The sequence below is a fragment of the Oncorhynchus mykiss genome, chromosome 12, assembly GCF_057628025.1.
Source record: "Oncorhynchus mykiss isolate SJ-2025 chromosome 12, ASM5762802v1, whole genome shotgun sequence".
Lineage (NCBI taxonomy): Eukaryota > Metazoa > Chordata > Actinopteri > Salmoniformes > Salmonidae > Oncorhynchus > Oncorhynchus mykiss.
Window position 1 is genome coordinate 65134090 of NC_143033.1, and position 12380 is coordinate 65146469.

Below are 12380 nucleotides of genomic sequence, written 5' to 3' on the forward strand. Positions count from 1 at the left end.
GGCGATGTCATTTACAAAATAGCCTCCAATACCCTACTCAATAAATTGGATGCAGTCTATCACAGTGCCATCCGTTTTGTCACCAAAGCCCCATACACTACCCACCATTGCAACCTGTACGCTCTCGTTGGCTGGCCCTCGCTTCATACTCGTCGCCAAACCCACTGGCTCCATGTCATCTACAAGACCCTGCTAGGTAAAGCCCCCCCTTATCTCAGCTCGCTGGTCACCATAGCATCACCCACCTGTAGCACGTGCTCCAGCAGGAATATCTCTCTGGTCACCCCCAAAACCAATTATTTCTTTGGCCGCCTCTCCTTCCAGTTCTCTGCTGCCAATGACTGGAATGAACTACAAAAATCTCTGAAACTGGAAACACTTATCTCCCTCACTAGCTTTAAGCACCAGCTGTCAGAGCAGCTCACAGATTACTGCACCTGTACATAGCCCATCTATAATTTAGCCCAAAAAACTACCTCTTTCCCTGCTGTATTTATTTTATTTATGTATTTATTTTTGCTCCTTTGCACCCCATTATTTTTATTTCTACTTTGCACATTCTTCCACTGCAAATCTACCATTCCAGTGTTTTACTTGCTATATTGTATTTACTTTTCTACCCTTATCTCATCTCATTTGCTCACATCGTATATAGACTTGTTTCTACTGTATTATTGACTGTATGTTTGTTTTACTCCATGTGTAACTCTGTGTTGTTGTATGTGTCAAACTGCTTTGCTTTATCTTGGCCAGGTCGCAATTGTAAATGAGAACATGTTCTCAACTTGCCTACCTGGTTAAATAAAGGTGAAAAAAATATATACAAAAATAAAAAACCTGGATTCCAATCAATGAGATGAGATTATAGATGTTGGTTAGAGCTGCCTTGCCATATAATTTTTTTTTGTTTTGAGTTTGCTATTCACAAGAAGCATTGCCTGATGTGAACCTTGCCTCGAACAAAAGGGATCTCAGAAGACCTAAGATTAAGAATTGTTGACTTGCATAAAACTGGAAAGGGTTACAAAAGTATCTCTAAAAGCCTTGATGTCCATCAGTCCACGGTAAGACATTGTCTATTAATGGAGAAAGTTCAGCACTGTTGCTACTCTCCCTAGGAGTAGCCGTCCTGCAAAGATGACTGCAAGAGCACAGTGCAGAATGCTCAATTAGGTTAAGAAGAATTCTAGAGTGTCAGCTAAAGACTTACAGAAATATCTGGAACATGCTAACATCTCTGTTGACGAGTCTACAATACGTAAAACACTAAACAAGAATGGTGTTTATTGGAAGACACCATGGAAGATGCCACTGCTGTCCAAAAAACACCATTGCTGCACACCTGAAGTTTGCAGAAGTGCACCTGGATGTTCCACAGTGCTACTGGCAAAATATTCTGTGAACAGATGAAACTACAGTTGAGTTGTTTGGAAGGAACACACAACACTATGTGTGGAGAAAAAAGGCACAGCACACCAACATCAAAATCTCACCCTAACTGTAAAGTATGATGGAGGTAGCATCATGGTTTGGGGCTGCTTTGCTGCCTCAGGGCCTAGACAACTTGCTATCATCAACGGAAAAATGAATTCCCAAGTTTATCAAGACATTTTGCAGTTGAATGTTAGGCTATCTGTCTGCCAATTGAAGCTCAAAAGAAGTTGGGTGATGCAACAGGACCACGATCCAAAACACAGAAGTAAATCAACAACAGAATGGCTTCAACAGAAGAAAATACGCCTTCTGGAGTGGCCAAGTCAGAGTCCTGACCTCAATCCAATTGAGATGCTGTGGCATGACCTCAAGTGAGCAGTTCACATCAGACATCCCAAGAATATTGCTGAACAGAAACAGTTTTGTAAAGAGGAATGGTCCAAAATTCCTCGTGACCGTTGTGTAGGTCTGTTCCGCAACTACAGAACATGTTTGGTTGAGGTTATTGCTACCAAAGGAGGGTTAACCAGTTATTAAATCCAACGGTTCACATACTTTTTCCACCCTGCACTGTGAATGTTTATATGGTGTGTTCAATAAAGACATGAAAACGTGTAATTGTTTGTGTTATTAGTTTAAGCAGACTGTGTTTGTTTATTGTTGTGACCTAGATGAAGATCTGATCTAATTGTCTGACAAATTTATGCAGAAATTCAGGTATTTCCAAAGGGTTCACATACTTTGTCTTGCCTCTGTAGCCTACATATCAGTGCATACACATAAACTATCTAGTTCAAATAGGGGAGAGGCGTGGTGCTGCGAGGTGTTGCTTTATCTGTTTTTGAAACCAGGTTTGCTGTTTATTTGCGCAATATGAAATGGAAGGACGTTTCATGCAATTAGGGCTCTATATACGTAATGCTGTACGCTTCCTTGAATTTGTTCTGGATTTGAGGACTGTGAAAAGACCCCTGGTGGCATGTCTGGTGGGATAAGTGTGTGTGTCAGAGCTATGCAAAAGTTGACTATGCAAACAATTTGGGATTTTCAACCCTGTTTCTTATAAAAATAAAAAATTATGCAGTCAGTCTTTCCTCAACTCTTAGCCAAGAGAGACTGGCATGCATAATATTTATTTCAGCCCTCTGATTACAGTTAAGAGCAAAACGTGTTGCTCTGTTCTGGGCCAGCTGCTGCTTAACTAGGTCTTGCAGTACTGGACCACACGACTGGACAATAATCAAGATTAGACAAAACTAGAGCTTGCAGAACTTGCTTTTTGGAGTGTGGTATCAAAAAAGCAGAGCATCTCTTCATTATGGCCAGACCTCTCCTCATCTTTACAACCATTTAATCTATATGTTTTGACAATGGCAGTTTACAATCTAAGGTAACTGCAAGTAATTTAGTCTCCTCAACTTGTTCAACAGCCACACAATTCATTACAAGATTCAACTTGAGGTCTAGAACTTAAGGAATGATTTGTTCCAAATACAATGCTCTTAGTTTTAGAGATGTTCAGGACCAGTTTATTACTGGCCACCCATTCCAAAACAGACTGCAACTCTTTGTTAAGGGTTTCAGTGACTTCATTAGCTGTGGTTGCTGATGCATTTATTGTTGAATCATCAGCATACATGGACACACATGCCTTGTTTAATGCCAGTGGCAGGTCATTGGTAAAAATATAAAATAATAGAGGGCCTTGAGAGCTGCCCTGCGGTACACCACACTTTACATGTTTGACATTAGAGAAGCTTCCATTAAAGAAAACCCTTTGAGTTCCATTAGATAGGTAGCTCTGAATCCATGATATGGTAGAGGTTGAAAAGCCATAACACAAGGTTTTTCAACAACAGGTTATGGTCAATAATAAAGGCTGCACTGAAATCGAACAGTACAACTCCCACAATCTTCTTCTCATCAATTTATTTAACCAATCATCAGTCATTTGTGTCAGTGCAGTACATGTTGAGTGCCCTTCTCTATAAGCATTCTCTATAAGCATGCTGAAAGTCTTGTTAATTTGTTTACAGAGAAATAGCCATTAAAATAATTAGCAACATCAAATGGTTTTGTGATGAATAAGCCATCTGATTCGATGAAATGTGGAGTTGAATTTGTCTTTCTGCCCATAATTTAATTTCAAGTTCTCCAAAGTTTTTTTCCATCATTCTTTATATCATTGATCTTGGCTTCATAACAGTTTCTTCTTCTTTTTGTTAAGTTTAGTCACATCATTTCTCAATTTGCAATAAGTAAGCCAGTCAGATGTGCAGCCAGACGTATTAGCCACTCCTTTTGCCCCATCACTTTCAACCATACAGTTTTTCAATTCCTCATCAATCCATGGATCCTTAACAGTTCTAACAGTCAGTATCTTAACAGATGCATATTTATCAATAATTGGAAGAAGCAATTTCATAAATTCATCAAGTGCACCGTCTGGATGCTCCTCATTAATCACATCAGACCATCAAATATTTTTAACATCATCCACAAAGGAGTCACAGCAAAATCTTTTGTTGCTCCTGAGTGGCGCAGTGGTCTAAGGCACTGCATCTCAGTGCAAGAGGTATCACTATAATCCCTGATTGGGAGTACCATAGGGTGGCGCACAATTGGCCCAGCATTGGCCGGGGTAGGCCAAACCCGGACGGACACTATTTTAGGCCCAGCTGGATGTAGCCACTCTATTGTGATCACTGCATCTAATGTGAACGGATATAGCTTTAGAATTTAAGTTCTGCAGTATTAGTAAAAATGTGATCGATACATGTGGATGTTCTTGTTCCTGTAGTGTTTGTAAACATCATGGTAGGTTTATTAATAACCTGGACCAGATTACAGGCACTGGTTACAGTAAGAAGCTTCCTCTTGAGCGGACAGCTTGATAAAAACCAGTCAATATTCAGGTCCCCAAGAAAGTAGACCTCTCTGTCTACATCACATACACTATCAAACATACCACTATCAAACATACACTATCAAACATACACTATCAAAATGTGGGTATGAGAAAAGTAACATTCACTGGACAGTTACTTTAAAGCTGCAAATGTTCTCTGAGCCTCATGGCAAAATGTGTAGAGTCGCAGGAAATTTGCTTTAAAACTATTATTTCACAAAGATTATTTTACAATCAGTTTACCCTTCACACTGTGCCTCTTTTTCCAAGAAGGACCGTAGTGATTGTCTCAGATGTTATCACAGAATAAAGAGTTGATAAACTGTTGCTATTACGATGGCTTCACCTGCTCTCCTCTCTCTTGTGGTTTAGCTGTCGATCAAAGTTTTGTTTACAATATTTCATGGTTTTGTGTAAAAAATATATATATAAAAATGTGAATACTGAATCTGTTTTGATGAGAAGGAATACAAAGAAACAACCAACAGACCGAGAAACTTCTCAATACATATTATTTGCAATGTTCAGCAATGCAATATGGTATGAAACAACACATTTACATCACTGTTTCTTTTATATTTTGTTGTGACGTGACGTGACTATCATTATTGTGATGACTGCTATTTATCGAATATTTATCTACTGTCTAATTATTACTCAATTCAATTAATCGTGTAACAATTAACTCATTAGAAATTTGGGGCACCATGGGAAAAGTTTGTTTAATGAGTTACCATCTCCCGAATTAACTCAATAATATATAGAGATCATACCAGTCACTAATGAATAATTTCCTCCTATGAGTCTCATTCTGAACGTCGTAGACTCTGCACACAAATTGATTTGATTATTTATTTACTAACAAGCTAAATGATGACATAAGGTACACACGGTATAGGTTATTGATTAGAAACTTTGATGACAGCAGGTCCCTAGCGGACTAACACAATATGACACTGGTTACACAAGATGGAGAGTTAAAGAGAGAGTGAGAAAACGAGAGGGAGAGAGAAGCAACACTTGGATACATTTGGGAACTACACTCGCAATAACCCTAATACCTTGCCCCGAACTGCCTCTCTTATGGGTAAGCGGTGATGCATGTATTTACGTGTTGAAGGTCTTTGTCGGGTATCTTTGTTAGGCCTGGGCCTTCGTGTGCCGGGTTCCGCTTGGTGAGGAGGGTTTGATTGGGACTTCTTATTTCAGATGGCCTTCTCCTTTGTTCTCTGGTGTAAGTCTCTTGTCCACAAGATGTCACACTGTCCTTCTTAGTTGTCTGTTTACTTGCACTCGTTCTGGAAGAGGGGTCTCCTGAGGACGGCTAGTCAGCCGTGTTGATGATCCCAGAGTGGTGATGAAAGCAGTGTAGGACACGAAGATTTAAAGAGAATAACCAAATGGTCCAACTTAAATTAACCTTCTTAGATACAGAACAGCTACTCAACCATAGCATTGATTTTTAAGAGGTTCCTTTGTCTTCTTCAACCTTGTGTTGCGTTTCGTAGACTTCAGCTGCAGATGGTGGCCCTTCTAGTCTGATATGTTAATTCTTAACTCAACACTTTTATACCTTGGTATGTGCCCAATAATGTTTGTACCATGTTTTGTGCTGCTACCATGTTGTGTTGCTACCATGTTGTGTTTCTACCATGCTGTGCTGTCATGTGCTCCCACCCTCATCAGACTGTGAGGCTGCCTGAGAGACCGGCCCATTTAACATCGCCACCTGTCATCCTAGGCAGCTCTATGGTGAGAAACATCTCGGTTCCCAAGGCAAAAACCCTGTGCTACCCAGGTGCACGAGTACAGGACATCACAAGGCTGCTTCCAACTGTTCTACGACAGATGCCGTGAGTTGACATTGTCGTAGTCCATGTGGGGTCAAACGACATAAGGAGGGCTAGCTCGGAACATCTTAAAATGTATTTTAAAGAACTGATTTTAGCATCAAAAGACTCCAAAAAAACAGCCTATCATTTCAGGTCCAGTACCATTGCTGGACCACGAGTGTGAAAGATTCAGCAGGCTACTGGCATTACACATCTGGCTAAAAGATTATTGTAGCTCTGCTGGAGTCACTTTTATATATAACTTTGACACCTTCTGGAAACAGAAGATACTCACCAGGAATGACAGAGTCCATCCAAATCACCTTGGCTCCTGTCCATGCATGTCAAGGCTGTGTTGAAACAATGACTTATCAATGACCCAAGAACAGCTCAGCTAATCCCTACCATTGTGACAATGAGTCGTCATAATGCTGCATTAAATGTACATTATCCTCGGGGCGTTGGCAGACACAATGTAAGTAACTTAATTTATGTCCCCCTAATTGCCCTGAATACCTTTGTTAATCCTTCAGCTATTGGATGTAGTAATCATGAGCCTATGAACCAGAGTTACACTGTTAGCACTGAGGCGGTGTGCCCTAGTAGGAAGACCACTTTGTGCAGCTCACCCTGCACTATCAAGTCTACTTCTGATAAGATTCCCAGGAAAGGGTTAAAAACAATCAAGCAACCCAGAAAAGTGCTAAAAATAGCCCATATTAACATATGCAGCCTGAGAAACAAGGTCCATGAAGTCAATAACTTGCTTGTAACAGATGACATTCATATTCTGACAATACCTGAAGCTCACTTAGATAATACCTTTGATGATACAGAGGTAGCAATACATGGTTATAACATTTACCGAAAAGACAAATGCCAACAGGGGTGGTGGTGTTGCGGTTTATTTAAAGAACCACATTCCTGTAAAGCTTAGAGAAGATCTAATGTTAAATACTGTTGAAGTAATATGGCTACAGGTTAATCTGCCTCATCTAAAACCCATTCTTGTGGGAAGCTGCTATAGACCACCAAGTGCTAACAGTCAGTATCTGGATAATATGTGTGAAATGCTTGATAATGTATGTGATATCAACAGAGAAGTATATTTTCTGTGGGATTTAAATATTGACTGGCTTTCATCAATAAAATCACTCAATAAAAAGCTTCAAACTGTAACCAGTGCCTGCAACCTGGTTCAGGTTGTCAGTCAGCCTACCAGGGTTTCTACAAACAGCACAGGAATGAAAACATCAGCATGTATTGATCACGTCTTTACTAATGCTGCTGAAATTTGCTTTAAAGCCGTATCCAAATCCATAAGACGTAGTGATCACAAAATAATAGCCATATCTAGGCAAACCAAAGTTACAAAGGCTGGGCCTAATATAGTGTAAGAGGTCATACAATAAGTTTTGTAGTGATTCATATGTTGATGATGTAAAGAATATTTGCTGGTCTGTAGTGTGTAATGAGGCGCAACCAGATGCTGGACTTGACATATTTATTCCAGTTTATTCCAGTTACTAATAAGCATGCACCCATTAAGAAAATGACTGTAAAAACTTAAATCCCATTGGATTGATGAGGAATTGAAAAAATGTATGGTTGAGAGGAATGAGGCAAAAGGTATGGCAAATAAGTCTGGCAGCCAAACTGATTGGCAAACGTACTGCAAATTAAGAAATCATGTGACTAACCTAAATAAAAATAAACTATACTATGAAACAAATATATATATATAAAAAGAATGATAGTAAAAAGCTTTGGAGCACCTTAAATGACATTTTTGTGGAAAAAGCCAGCTCGGCTCCATCATTCATTGAATCACAAAACCCACTGATATTACCCACTGATAACTACTTTTTTATTGGAAAGATAAATAAACTTAGGGAGGACATGCCATCAACAAACACTGGCACTACACATCCAAGTGTATCTGACAAAATTATGAATGACAAGAATTGTACTTTGGAATTCCGTAAAGTCAGTGAGGAAGAGGTGAAAAAAAAGTATTGCTGTCTATCAACAATGACAAGCCACCGGGGTCTGACAATGTGGATGCAAAATTACTGAGGATAATAGTGGACGATATTGTCACATCTTCAATTTAAGTCTTCTAGAAAGTGTGTGCTCTCAGGCCTGGAAGGAAGCTAAAGTCGTTCCGCTACCCAAGAAAAGTATAGCCAACCAATCAGCCTGTTACTAAACCTTAGTAAATTCTGGGAAAAAATGGGAAGGACACTCAACAAGGACGACACTTACACAAATGACTAATGATTGGCTAAGAGAAATTGATGATAAAATGATTGTGTGGGCTGTCAGACATCAGTGCAGCTTTTGACATTACCAATCATAGTCTGCTGCTGGAAAACCTTGTCTTATGGCTTTACACCCCCTGTATATAATGTGGATAAAGAGTTACTTGTCTAACAGAACACAGAGGGTGTTCTTTAATGGAAGCCTCTCAAACTTAATCCATGTAGAAGCAGGAATTCCCCAGGGTAGCTGTTTAGGCCCCTTGCTTTTTTCAATCTTTACTAATGGCATGTCACTGGTTTGAGGAAAGCCAGTGTGTTTATGTATGCAGATGACTCAACACTACATGTCAGCTACTACAGCGACTGAAATGCTTAACAAAAAGCTGCAGTTAGTTTCGGAGGGGTAGCTACTGCCTTGGCAGCAGCTAATGGTGAGCCATAATAAATACAAATATATTAAGCACTTCCTAAATAGCACTGAGTCATAAAAGGTCATTACAATTTCAACCAGTTGAAATCAATATAAGTACAAAGTATTCCTTGAATAGCAAAACGTATGCAGTGATACTTAATGCATTTTGAATAGTCCATCATACAAGTCCCTCACTTTAGTCAACTACTTTGATGGTTGGGCCTTGGGAGCTGGCACCAGAGCTGGACCGTGCCTGATCTCCACAGCTACCTTTGGGCATGCCTCCTTGCTGGTATAGCTTGGTAATGATAGGTTGGCACACTTTCTCCAGCTCCTTCAGCTGATGCTCATACTCCTCTTTGTCTGCAAGCTGGTTGTTTTCCAACCAGGAATTGGCCTGGTCGCACATGTCCACCACTTTCTTCTTGTCCTCCTCGCTGATATTGCCTTTCATGTTGTCATCCTCCATGCTGCTCTTCATATTGAAGGTGTACAACTCCAGGGAGTTCTTGGCTGCCATCTTCTCCCTCTGTGCGTCGTCTTCAGCTTTGTATTTGTCTGCATCCTGCACCATCCTCTATGCTGAGCCGCACCTTATCGTTGGTGATCTTGTTCACTTTTCCTGTGCTCTTGTCCACCGCTGATACATTCAGAATGCCATTGGCATCGATATCAAAAATCACCTCGATCTGAGGGACTCCTCGTGAGGCAGGGGGGATTCCAGAGAGCTCTAACTTCCCCAGGAGGTTGCTGACCTTGGTCATGGCGCTCTCTTCCTTGTAGACCTGGATCAGGACCCCGGGCTGGTTGTCAGAGTAAGTGGTGAAGGTCTGGGTCTGTTTGGATGGATGGGATGGTGATGTTGCGTTTGATCAGAGCGGTCATGACCCCCTCCGGCGGTTTCGATGCCTAAGGACAGGGGAGCCACGTCTAGCAGCAGCAGGTCCTGGATGTTTTCACACTTATCGCCAGACAAAAAGACAGCCTCGACGGCAGCGTTGTAGGCCACCGCCTCGTCTGGGTTGATGCTCTTGTTCAGTTCTCTGCCGTTGAAGAAGTTCTGCAGTAGCTTCTGGACCTTGGGGATCCAGGTGGAGCCTCCGACCAGGACAACGTCGTGGATCTGGGCCTTGTCCATCTTGGCGTCCCTGGGAGCTTTTACCACAGGTGCCAGGGTTCCAATGAAACATCTCCTCAAAACGAGCCCTGGTGATGAAGGTGTAGAAGTCGATTCCCTCAAAGAGGGAATGCTGGCCTGGGAGCTGGAGGACAGGGTTCTCTTGGCCCTCTTGCAGGCCATCCTCAGCCTCCTCAGAGCCCGCTTGAACTCCTCCACGAAGTGGCTGACGAGGCGGTTGTTAAAGTCCTCCCTACCCAGGTGAGTGTCCCCAGCAGTGGCCTTCACCTCAAAGATCCCATCCTCGATGGTCAGGATGGACACGTCGAAGGTACCCCCGCCCAGATCAAAGATGAGGACGTTGCGTTCCCTGGATTTGCCTTTGTCCATTCCGTAGGCGATTGCCCCCATTGTGGGCTCATTGATGATCCTCAGCACGTTCAGCCCAGCGGTCACTCCAGCATCCTTAGTGGCCTGTCTTTGTGAGTCGTTGAAGTAGGCGAGGACTGTGATGACTGTGTTGGACACCTTCTCTCCCAGGTAGGCCCCAGCGATCTCCTTCATCTTTACCAGCACCATGGAGGCGCTTGGCGTCGATAACGGTGTTGTTGGGGTTCATGGTCACCTGGTTCTTTGCTGCGTCACGGGATGAGTCTCTCGGTGTCTGTGAAGGCCACATAGCTGGGCGTGGTCCTGTTGCCCTGGTTGTTGGCGATGATCTCCACTTTGCCATGCTGGAACATCCCCACACAGGAGTAGGTAGTATCCAGGTCAATGCCGATAGACAGGCTTTTAGCTGATGACATCTTGATGGTTTGGAGTTAGTAGCCTACAAAAGAATGAAAGAAGGTTTTAGAAATTGATGTTATTCTACAAAAACCTAAAACATATGAAAACCTAGGAGCAAGTAGTGTCAATCTCCACCAACAGAGGTCTTAGCCTAAATATACTTGAATAACAACCAAACCTGAATTCAGTAATATATGAGTATTTAAGTATTTGTATTTTAAAGGCTTATTTTCTGTTTATTTTTGTATTTTCAAATAATAGGGCCGAAACAACCAATTCTATTTGAAATATTTAAAAGTATTTTCTAATAATTTCCTACAAATACTATTTGAAACTAGTTTCTAAATACATTTCAAATACCCCTTGGACCAAACAGCCCTGGGTTCAAATGCATGGAGTCTTTAAATATTTCTTATTTGAAAATACTCATGTGTATTTAAGTAATTTCACATACATGCTGATACTTTCCAAATGTATTTCCAAATGCATTCCAATATACAACTAATTGTATTTTCAAAGAAAGAATGCACCTGTAATTGAAATACAATAAATAGTATTTGAATGTGTCTCAGAACACTGTTGTCAATGTTGTCAATGCATTTAATTGTGCTATATAGCTAAAGTTAACAGTCATGCATATAAAAATAGGCTACTGGAAGTTACTTACTTACCTGTGATTGTAGAGGTCTCGTTGAAAGGAATAGGGCAGTAGCCTATAAAGTCGCTCTGTTCTTTTCTTGCTTTCTTCACCCACACAAATAATGAAACCAGAAGTTCAGTAGTGTAGCTAGCCTGTTTCCTGTATTCTCATGTTGATTAAAAGGATAAAAAAGTGAATTCAAATTTCACCACAAATGAAACAGCATGCGGTTCAACCTTAGTCAAAAGTTCAGTCAACACCTTGTAGTTCCTCAACAGTGCACGAGATGTCAGTCTATGCATTTCTCACTAATTAATTATATACAGTTTAAGTCGTAAGTTTACATACACCTTAGCCAAATACATTTAAACTCCGTTTCACAATTCCTGACATTTAATCCTAGTAAAAATGCCCTGTCTTAGGTCAATTAGTATCACCACTTTATTTTAAGAATGTGAAATGTCAGAATAATAGTAGAGAGAATGATTTATTTCAGCTTTTATTTATTTCATCACATTCCCAGTGGGTCAGAAGTTTACATACACTCAATTAGTATTTGGTAGCATTGCCTTTAAATTGTTTAACTTCAGTAAAACGTTTTTGTGTAGCCTGCCACAAGCTTCCAAAAAATAAGTTGGGTAAATTTTGTCCCATTCCTCCGGACAAGAGCTGGTGTAACTAAGTCAGGTTTGTAGGCTTCCTTGCACACACACTTTCAGTTATGCCCACACATTTTCTATAGGATTTAGGTCAGGGCTTTGTGATGGCCATTCCAATACCTTGACTTTGTTGTCCTTCAGCCATTTTACCACAACTTTGGAAGTATGCCTGGGGGTGTTACGAATCACTTTTGTCCCGACAGTCTAGGGGGGGGGGGGGGGGGGGGGGATGGTAACGAGACCTGTAACAACTCATGCAAATTATAATAGGACGAAATATAACCACAGACAACTAAATTACAGTCAAACACTCATGGGTTATTTGAAA

General features: G+C 40.9%; 1 pseudogene across 1 annotated transcript; it reads right to left on the reverse strand.

Moving 5' to 3' along the window:
* Window positions 1–8930: 8930 nt before the first annotated feature.
* On the reverse strand, window positions 8931–11513 carry LOC110537915 (heat shock 70 kDa protein-like; annotated as a pseudogene). The gene is made up of 2 exons (XR_016485182.1): window positions 11425–11513; window positions 8931–10793 (listed from the first exon to the last, which is right to left on the reverse strand). The product of XR_016485182.1 is annotated as a heat shock 70 kDa protein-like (transcript).
* Window positions 11514–12380: the final 867 nt, after the last annotated feature.